We start from the raw sequence: 10,867 nt of genomic DNA, 5'->3' as shown, positions 1-10,867 counted from the left end.
TCTAAAAAGCTAAAACTATTTTATAGAATTCCCCTTAACAATAAAATAACATTTTAAAGAAATAGTCAATGAGATTTTGATATTTAAGTATTTAGGAAATAAAAGTATGGCTTTTTATATGTAATTATTTTTATAGATGTATGGTTGTACAATAATAACCTGGTCAATTGGTTTTTATCTTGATTAGAACTTGTTTTGATGGGAAATGGGTAAAAGCACAAACTTGTGTCACCTTTCATAAAGAAATGTGATATCAAAATGTGACAGTTCAACATTAGTGAGAAAAAAAATGGTATTTGTGTTTAAAATATGAAGATGATGTAAACTGATGAAATGTGCAGAATTGGATGAATTTTATGCCTATAATTTTTATAATTTTTTTGAGTAGGAATTTATTCATTTTATTTTATTTTGAAGTCCCTTTTTTAACTATAAAAAATATAAGGTGTAGTTCCCATCAAACAAGTATATGCAAATCATCTCTTTTTGTTCTGATTTGAAAATATCTTATAGATGACATGTATAGCTAGTGCACAAAAAAAAAAAAAAAAAATTTAGATGTATATTTTCTTTGTTATAAGTACTCAAGTTTGACCTTATCAAAATCGAACAATTTTTTCCTCCCATCAAAACTTTCCTATCAAATCTATACCTTGTTGAAAAAAAATTACATATTTGTGAACAGGATTCTCTCCTTTAGAGATAAATATAATTTTTTATTTATTTTTGATATGATTTACTATTTTTTTTCATTTTTTGAGGGAGCATCTTCTGAAATGTTGAAATATCGACCTATAATACTTTGATATTATAACATATTGTAACTAATCAAAACACTCAAAAAATTATATAATAATGATATTCAATCTGAGATCTATAAAAAGGTATTTTTTAGTTTTTGAAAAAAATTGAGTTTTGATAGAGAAATGAGATTTGACCAAAAAAGGTTTTGGTATCACAAACGGTGACACAGGTCTATGCTTTTAGCCAAATGATGTAAACTCTATTTGTACATGCACCAAAGTGGATTAAACATTAGACATGCTAAAGTATGATTTGAGTAACTAGATATGGCTGAAAATTTAGGTAGACATTTATATAGACAATTTTCTTTTTTCAAATTACATGTAAAATCTATGTAGCCAAAATTCCACATTTTTTAAGAATAATTATTGACAAAGCATCATTTTTCTTGTTAAAGTTATCATCAAATGTTTAATGTGTGTGAATGTAAAATAGTATTTTTTTCTTATAAAATATTTCATGCAAAATTTTAGTTGAATATTTTTTTGAATAATTAACTAACATAACAAATGTATTGAAAGAGAAAGATACATAGAGGGGTAGGGAGTAGGGGATGGGAAGGAGAAAGGAAATTAGAGAGAGAGAGAGAGAGAGAGAGAGGGGGGGGGGGGGGGGGGGGGAGCTTGTGTGTCCCTGTGTCTATAGAAAGAGTTCCCCAATATGTACACACACACACACACACACACACACACACACACACAGAGAGAGAGAGAGAGAGAGAGAGAGAGAGATACACATATACAAAGGAAGGTAGGGATAGGGAGATAGAGGAAGCAAGAGAGACAAAAAGACATAGAGAAATGGAGGTCTCAAACATTGGTAGTATTTAAACTGTGTGTTCACCATGGCTTCACTTGGACCCGTGATAGTTAATTCTACCTAATTTAGAAATATAAAATGGATATGCACTTGTCTTTAGTTAGAGTAAAATAAATACATTTTAATTTGATTGGGGACTACTTACCTTTCCTTATGGTTGCCGAAGACTTTGTAGAGAGCAATACTTTTCACGTCTTATTTTTCTTCTTAGACAATATTAACCAAACACACTTTGACTTCAATATCATTTGGTGTCTTGAACTTGGCATTGTGATTTAACCTAAGTCCTATGTTCACTACACATTGCCATTACAGCTCTCTAAATTCAAAATATCTATTGTTTGAGCATTTGAACTTTTTTTTTTGGTGCTCTCACTCTTTTTGGCATTGTGTTGTATACAAAAATGATATAAAAAGGAAAGGAAACGTGCTCTTGTAGTCCACGACACCAGCCATAGTTTTTGGGTTGACATATGGTGACAGTGATATGGGACTACCTCATGCTCCATTTTAGGAGGTACCTAACTACACCACAAATGAGGCATACATACCCTTACCCCATTGAAATTTGTACTTGTGACCTCTCTTTCAAGAGTACAAGTTCTCCACCACTAAATGGACAATTTTCTATCTTCTCCTCTTTTTATTTTTTTCCTTCTACCACTCATCCTTATACCATGCTCATTTTTTTTAGAGAGCCTTGCTCTTTCTTCCACAACTTCTTTTGGAGGCAGACCTTGGAAGAACAATATCTAGTCCCTAGATTTCCTGACACCTTCATTTCACTAAGATGTACTCGTCCAACCGATCCTTCTTAGAACCATGTGTCATATGATGATATGAATTTGTAGTTTTGAGGATTCTTCTACTATGGAAATCCTTGTGACATGAGCAATCTCTTTGCATAGTTCTTACTTGTCGATGATACTTATGGTAGGTTGTCCGATGTGAAAATGGTATGGAGTTAAAATAGAGACTAGTTGGTGCAAGAAAATGCAACCCTAACACACACGTCTAAAGGGGAACTTGTGTTAATGACCTCAGATGGCATGCTCATGTGGTCTACAAACACATCGCCCAAGCTTTTCAAAGAATGGTGATAGAAGAATCTGGGAATCTTATTCTCTATAACATCTTTGGTGGGATCTTTTGGTAGTCTTTTGATTATCACACTAATACCCTACTGGGAGGCTAGAGGTTAAAGTGGGACAAAAGCTAATGCAAACATTTCTACAAAGAATACAATTGATGGTCTTTTTTTATGCTACCTTGTTCCATGATATCTTTTCTTCATTTATAGCCTTTACACTGGCTAAAATGTATTTTAGGTTTCTTGACACACCTTTAGGTATGGATTTTTTTAATATCTTGTTCGATGACAAGTCTATCAACATATATTCTCAACAAATGATCTCAACATCAATAGTTATAGCAACATGAAAAATCTCCCTTTACATTAAATTAGATTCAAAGGGTCATTTATGTAAAATATTCCAAAATAGAGGGATAACCTCCATGTTAACCACACACAACTCGACAAATGAAGGACCAAATCACTCAACCAGCAAAGGAACTACTCCACAAAAGCACAAACCAAGAGAATGCCAAGTAATGTTAACACCCATTGGGGTAGCATGTTAACCCACATGAAAAACACAACCAAATTTCCATAACAAATGCAAATAGAAATAATAGAGCGTTGGTATTTTTTGCCTGAGACCAATAACACAATAGAATAAACAAGGAAGGAGACAACATAAGTGCAATAGGCAGGAAGTATGCAAGATTGATTTCTTAATTTCTATTTACTAGAAATGAACTATTACAAATCTAGAAGGTAAAAACAATAACTAACTACAATTGGTGTACATAAAATAAACTTGCAGAAAGTATAGTTGCATACAAAAAAGACCTGAAGCAGTCAATGCTTGAATAGGACAAACTCTCTTAGGTGCTGCTGTACACAATACTCAGAAAAACATTCTCTACAGTTGTTGCTACAAAAACTAGCCCTGTATGAGAATAAAATGTTTGAATGAATATGTGATGAATGAAATTCCCTCTCTTTTGTCTTCCTATTTTCCACATAAAATTTCCCCCCTCTTTTCAAATTTTAACTCACCTACTAGAATAAATGCATATGATTGTTGGAGTTGAAAACAGGGGATGTCAAGTTGGTCAGTGGGCACGGGACAATCATAAAATATAAAATATACCAACACTCCCCCTTTGTCCCAAGCCAAAAAAATAATGATTAATTCTAATGCAAACCAATTACACCAAGACTCTTTCTTAGGTTCACAAAAGTTCTAATGCCCAAAGGCTTAGTGAATATGTTGGCTGGCTACTTCTTAGACTTACAAAATTCCATCTTGGTATTTCCATTCTCCACCAACTCTCTGATGAAGTGATATTTGATCTCTATGTGCTCACTCCTCCCATGGAAGACTAGCTTGTTAGACAAAGAAATTGAGGACATGTTTTCACAAAAGATTGTGGTTCCATCCTCTCACCTTTCATTCAAATATGTCAAGGTCCTCCTTAACCAAATAGCTTGACATGCTACTGCATTTTTTTCTATGTATTCAGCCTCTGCTATAGACTGAACAATAATAAGTTGCTTCTTAGATGCCCATGAAATTGCACTCGATCCCATATGGAACATGTATCTAGAAGTGCTCTTCCTATCATCTAAACTTCCAACCCAATCACTATCCATATAACCTACCAACTTAAAATCATTATTTGCAATATACAAGATCCCAAATCCCTTGGTACCATTCAAATACCTTAGGATCCTCTTTCCTACTTGCCAATGTGAATCTTTTGGTGTTTTTATAAATCTTGAAATTAGGCTTACTACATGCATTATGTCAGGCTGAGTTGATATCAAATAGATCAAGCTTCCAACCATACTCTTGTATAGTGTCAGATTCACACTTTTTCTGCAATCTTCCTTGCTCAACTTTAGACCTACTAATATTGGTGTTGGAGTTGCCTTACTGTTCTACATTTTGAATCTCTCCAAGATCTATCTTGCATAGTTTTCTTGAGAGATAAAGATTCCATCATACATTTTTTTTACTTCTATGCCTAGAAAGTACTTCAAGAGACCCAAATTTGTCATCTCAAACTTATTCTTCATGGCCTCTCTGAACTCATCAATTAAGAAATTATCATTTTTAGTGAAGATTAAATCATCTACATACAAGACAACAATCAACAATTTAGCATTTTCTTCTTTGATGTAGAGAGTGGGCTCACCATCACTTTTGCTAAAGCCATTTCTCATCAAATATGAGTCAATCCTACTATACCATGCCTATGGAGCTTGCTTGAGACCATAAAGAGCTCTCTTTAATCTATACCCCTTGTGTTCTTCACCCAAAACTTCATAACCAGGTGGCTGCTCCACATAAACCTCTTCTTTGAATACACCATTCGAGAAGGTGGACTTCACATCCATTTGATATACCTTGCATTTGTTTTGGGCTGCAATTTCTATGATAGCATGCATGGTTTCCATTCTTGCAACTACGGCCTATGTCTCAACATAACCTCTACCATACTGCTACTTATACCCCTTGACCACTAAATGTGCCTTATGACTATTTATTTTTCCTTCAGCATTGCACTTGGTCTTGTAAACCCATTTTACTCCAATTGATTGCTTCTTGGGAGGCAAGGTAGTTAACTCCCATGTTTCATTTCTCTCAATAACATCTATTTCTTCATCCATGGAATTACACCATTTTTGTTCATTCATAGCTTTTTCAAACTAAATTCGATCACTATGAGAAAATAATACAAAATTAACAATCTCATCATAACATTCCTCATACCTTTCATCTTGGTATATCTACCTTAGACTCTTATCTTTCTTGGCAATAAAGAGGTGAGAGTGGGATCTGAATTTTAAGTATTGTTGCTACTTTTATGTACATTCTGTACACTAATCCGAAGTTGTCTGGAGCTACTGAACGATGAATCTCTTTCTATCATTTGTTTCTTACCCTTTTTCCATTGTCTGCAATCATCAATATTTGTTGGTCCATCATGTTTCTCATTACCAATGTCTTCCTCTTCCTCATCAATACTTGGCACTTTGCTTGAAGTTCTTGAAGATGCATCAACTGAGCCATCCCATGGCTAATTTTCAAAAAATTCCATATCTCTTGAAATGATGATCTTCTTGATGATTGAATCATATAACCTATAAGCTTTTGATTCCGAACTATAACCCATTAAGATACACTTCACAAATTTATCATCTAGCTTTTTCCTTTATTCCTTAGGCATGTGTGCATATGCTCCACATTTGAACACTCGCAAGTGTTAAACTATATATTTGTTCTTTGACCAAGCCTCAAGGGAAATCTTTTCACTAACTGACTTTATGGGACACCTGTTGATCAAATATATTGTTGTTGCTACAACCTCTCCCCAATATTCATTTAGGAGCCCTTTTTCTTTCATCATGCTTCTAGAAATTTCAACAATGGTTCTATTTTTCCTCTTAGGAACTCCATTTTGTTGTGGAGTACAATTGGTTGTAATCTCTTTCTTTATGCCCTTCTGCCTGAAAAAAATTACAAACAAATTGGAGGTATACTCCCCTCCTCTATTTGATCTAAGGACCTTAACATAGTGTCCACATTCCTTTTCAACTAGGGCTTTGAATTCGAAAAATTTATCTAATGCTTCAGATTTTCTTTTTAAAAATATACCCATGCCCTATGACTAAAATCATCTATGAATGTCATAAAATAAATAATATTGGAAATCATATTGAGAAGCTAATTGTTGAAAATAAAAAAGAGAGATTATTGCAAAGAAGGAAGATTATTGTAAAAGAATGTTTTCAATCATTGTTTTGTCATTGATGTCAAACCTGCTACTTGTAGCAATGACATTTTCTTGTTAGATCTAGGTACTATCACTTAGTTTATTGATGAAGAGGATTTGATCAATAAGATGTAACAAGAGAACCTAAGGGAAAGGTTGAGCTATGATGTTGTAATGAAGTGCAAGCATCAGTTAAGACAATGGTTAAATGATGTATTGATAGCATACTCAAAGATATAGAGGTAGGTCAGGCTTAGAAAAATTGGAGGAAGAAGTTGTAACAAAGTTGACTGTGAAGCATAAACTAAGATCATTAGTGGGTACTAACCAAGTTAGTTGAAGCTAAGAAAATTCTCAGTTGGAGCTAAGTAACAAAAAATTCTAGTGTGTGCCGAGTGATCTTTCGGTGCCAAGCATTAGGATAAACATAGTTGATGCCAAGTAACACAGTATGTGCCAAGCACCAATATTTCAATAGTGTCGAGCTACTACATTATTCTAAATGAAGATTCACCAAATTTGAGTTGACAAAGTGGTTACCTTGAATTTTATGAATGAGTTGGAAGATAAAGATGACGAGCTAGTGGCACAAAAATCCATGTAAACAATTTTTTGGTGAATTCTAAAGGATTATTCAAGAAGTTTCTAGAGGAAAAAAATATGGGTTAGATGTAATGAATCCTACCTAATCCATACAAATTGAAATTAAAGAATGGAAGAATCAAATGAAAAAAAGGAACTTTGAGACTTCTATTTAAGGAGTCATAGACCAAGAAGCAAAGAGTTGCTAATACTATTGCTGCTAAAGAGCCAAAATCTGCGAAGTGGTTAGAAGGGTGTCAAGGAGGAGACATCTAGGAGAATGAAGAGCACAAAGGCTATACTTCTATAAGTGGTCATCAAGAGATGATTGTAATAGTACATTGAGTGTGGAGACTCAAGGAGACTAAGCTCGAAAGGAGGGCAAGTTGTCAAGAGTTGCAGAGATTGTAGGCCAGGCAAGAGTATGAGCTGAGAAGAGATCTAAGTTCTACAAGATAAGTTGTATGTTGTAGTCAGGTCAAGGTTTTCTAATAGTCTATAGCAATTGTATTAGATCTAGAAATCCTATGGACTTAGATTGGTTTAATAGCCATTTGTAAATCTGTTAACAAGGTGGAATTCCAAGTGAATGTTCTAAAGTCTTCTAACTAGGCCCACTTCTAATAGGGTGGTTAAATTGTCTAACAAGGTCACATTTGATAGTGTGTTGTAAGCCATTAATAGGGTAGGCCTTTTATAGGGCATCATATTAGAAGAGTGAAAATTGAGTAGCATGTTACTGGTGGTTTTTTCCAAATTTGGTTTCCACGTAAATCACTATGTTATGTGTTGATTTATTAAGTGTTATGCTTGCATGTTGATTTACATTAACTTGCTGGTAGAAAAGTTAAAGCTTGGATGAATAAATGGTTGAATGGGCTCACTATACTTAGTGAAAAGTTTGAATAGGAAATTTGGACCTTGAATAACTAATTCATCCCCCGTCTTAGTTATTCTAAAGAATTTATAACAATTGGTATCAGAGTCATCTGCTGATTTAGTTTCAAGGTACTAGAAGTAGGAAGATCAAGATGTCCAAGAGAGAAATTCCCAAGCTCAATGAAGACAACTTTGTTGCATCGCAGAGTTTGATGCAATTGCACCTTGGATCAATAGGTGACTATGTACAAACCTCAATTGGGATAGAGCATGTAAATCTAGTAGGACCTCTTACTACAGATGATTTGAATAAAAAGAAAGAGCACAACTAAGCAATGTTGGAGATTGCCTCTACACTTAATTATGCAGAATATGATGACATCAAAGATTGTGACACTATATTCAAGATGTGGAAAGCCTTAGTAGATATCTATGGAGGAGATCAAAATGTCCGAAGAGAAAAGAGAGAAAGCCCAAGAGGAAAGTTTGATAACATGAAAATGGAGGAAGGTGAAAATGCTACTCAGTATGCTGCTAGAATGAAAGAAGTGGTAAGTGCAATGAGGAGTCTAGGTGGTCAACTAGAAGAGGAAACTATCATCGACAAGTAATCAAGAACTCTACTCCCAATCTATGCTATTAAAGTTTTAGCCATCCAAGAGCTAAGGTATGTATAAGGAAACACACTAACCTTTGAAGGAATAGTGGGAAGACTTACTACATTTGAGCTATCCAATTTTGATAACTACAAACCTGAGAATCTTGAATCTACCTTCAAGGCCAAGATGAAAATAAAAGACACTAAGGAGGAAATATCAAGAAAGAAGAGGAGAAAATGAAAACATGCATCTAGTTATAGTAGCATAGATAAGGAAGATGCGAGACAATTAGAAGTACTACTAGCTAGAAGATTCCATAAACGAAAAGGTAAATTCAAAGGTAAGCTCTGTGTCATATGCTTCAATTGCAATGAAGTAGGACATATTGCTGCAAGACGTACATAAAAGAAGAACTAAAAAGAAGTAAACAAGTATAGGAAGAAGAGAGAAGATGATAGAAAAGACTACAAGGAGAAATGAAAAAGATGCTACATTATTGAAGAAGGTTCTAATGAGAATGATGATGAAGTAGTATATGTAGCCATGAAGGATGAATCAAACAAAGATGATGATGAAGTAACAACATTGGTTACCTATATGAACAAGAATTCCAAGTGGATCATAGACAGTGGATGACATGACATGAGATAAAATTTAGTTGATTACATTTAATCAATATGATAGAAATAGTGTTAGATTTGGTAATCATGCCCCATGTCAAATACAAGTAAAAGGCTCTATTAAACTCAAAAAAAAAATTTCATGTGATAATGAATACTATGTTGAAGGATTGAATTACAATTTGTTGAGTGTATCACAGTTAGGTAATGTAGGTTGCAAAGTTGAATTTGGAAACAAAACTACTAAGATCTATGAAACTGATGGAAAACTGATAGGAAAAGGTGAATAAACTAGGAGTAATCTCTTTTACCTAGATATGGAAGATGCAACATGTCTTGTTGTTAGACTTGATGATGTGTGGTTGTGGCATAAAAGACTATTTCATGTTAACTTTGATAATCTAATCAGCATCAACAAGAAAAACAAAGTTAGAGGGTTGCCCAAATTGAAGAAACCTAAAAATACAATGTGCAAACAATGTCAACTAGGGAAGATGACTAAGTCTAGTTTCAAAAGAAAAAAATACACTTCCAAAGAAGTACTAGAGTTAGTCCATACAGACTTATGTGGTCCAGTGGAAGTGCAAAGGTACCTAGGAGACAATGCTATTTGTAGATGATTATTCTAGGATGATGATTGCTATGTTTTCCAAGAAACAATCTAATGCATTTCAAATGTTTAAGTGGTATTTGGCCAGAGTTAAGAAGGAAACAAGAAAGAATCTAAAGTGCTTCAAGTTAGATAGAGGAAGTGAGTTCACATCAAAATAATTTGAAATATTCTACAATGACAAAGGTATCAAAAGGAAAACATTAGCACCGAGAACTCCACCATAGAATGGTATTGATGAAAGGAGGAATAGGTTAGTGATTGAATCTGCTAGAACATTGATGATGGAGAAAAATGGTGCACTAAAATATTGGAGAGAAGCTATAAGTACTGTAGTATATACACTGAATAGAGTTCAAGTCAAGAAATGTACAAATTCAACACCTTTTGAATTGTGATATGGTCATTCACCTAATGTTAGACATTTTAGAGTATTTGGTTGCAAATGCTATATTCTTAAAGATACTAGAAATGACAATTTTCATGCAAAAAGTGATGAAGGCATATTTCTTGGATACTTCACTAGAAGTAAGGAATATAAGTGTTTGAACACTAACACTAACAAGATTGTGGAGAGTGCAAACGTAAGTTTTGATGAGCATGTAGAAGTTCAGGTTGATGAGTCCAAGCAACCAGATGATTATAGATCCTTTGTATACTTTTATGAAGGAATGATTGTTGAGGACAATATTTCAAATCAAGTTGGGAATTAGCAACAAATTTCAGTATCTGTTGAGTCTTAGCCTATGAATGCTGAAATGCATTTAGAAGATGAGCTTCAAAATGTAGAAAATGCACATTCTAGTTCTAAAAATAGTATACATGAAAGGAATGATGAAATAGTAGATGAGGAAGAAAAAAATGACTCTAAAGCCAAAGGATCAAACATGGAAAGAAGGAAAAAACCTAGATTAGCCATGTATGTGAGAAGATATCACCTTATAGATCAAAGCATTGGTGACAAGGATGCCATACCAATGACAAGGAATATATTGAGGAATGAATCATGTCTGTTGAGCAAGGTTGAACCTAAAATAGTGAAAGATGCACTATAAGATGATGACTGGTATAAAGCCATGGAAGAAGAGATAGATTAGATTGAAAAGAAT

Source organism: Cupressus sempervirens, chromosome 7, assembly GCF_028749045.1.
Source record: "Cupressus sempervirens isolate cs-2001-9-10 chromosome 7, ASM2874904v1, whole genome shotgun sequence".
NCBI classification, from domain to species: Eukaryota; Viridiplantae; Streptophyta; class Pinopsida; order Cupressales; family Cupressaceae; genus Cupressus; species Cupressus sempervirens.
Note: the sequence above shows the minus strand (reverse complement) of the source record.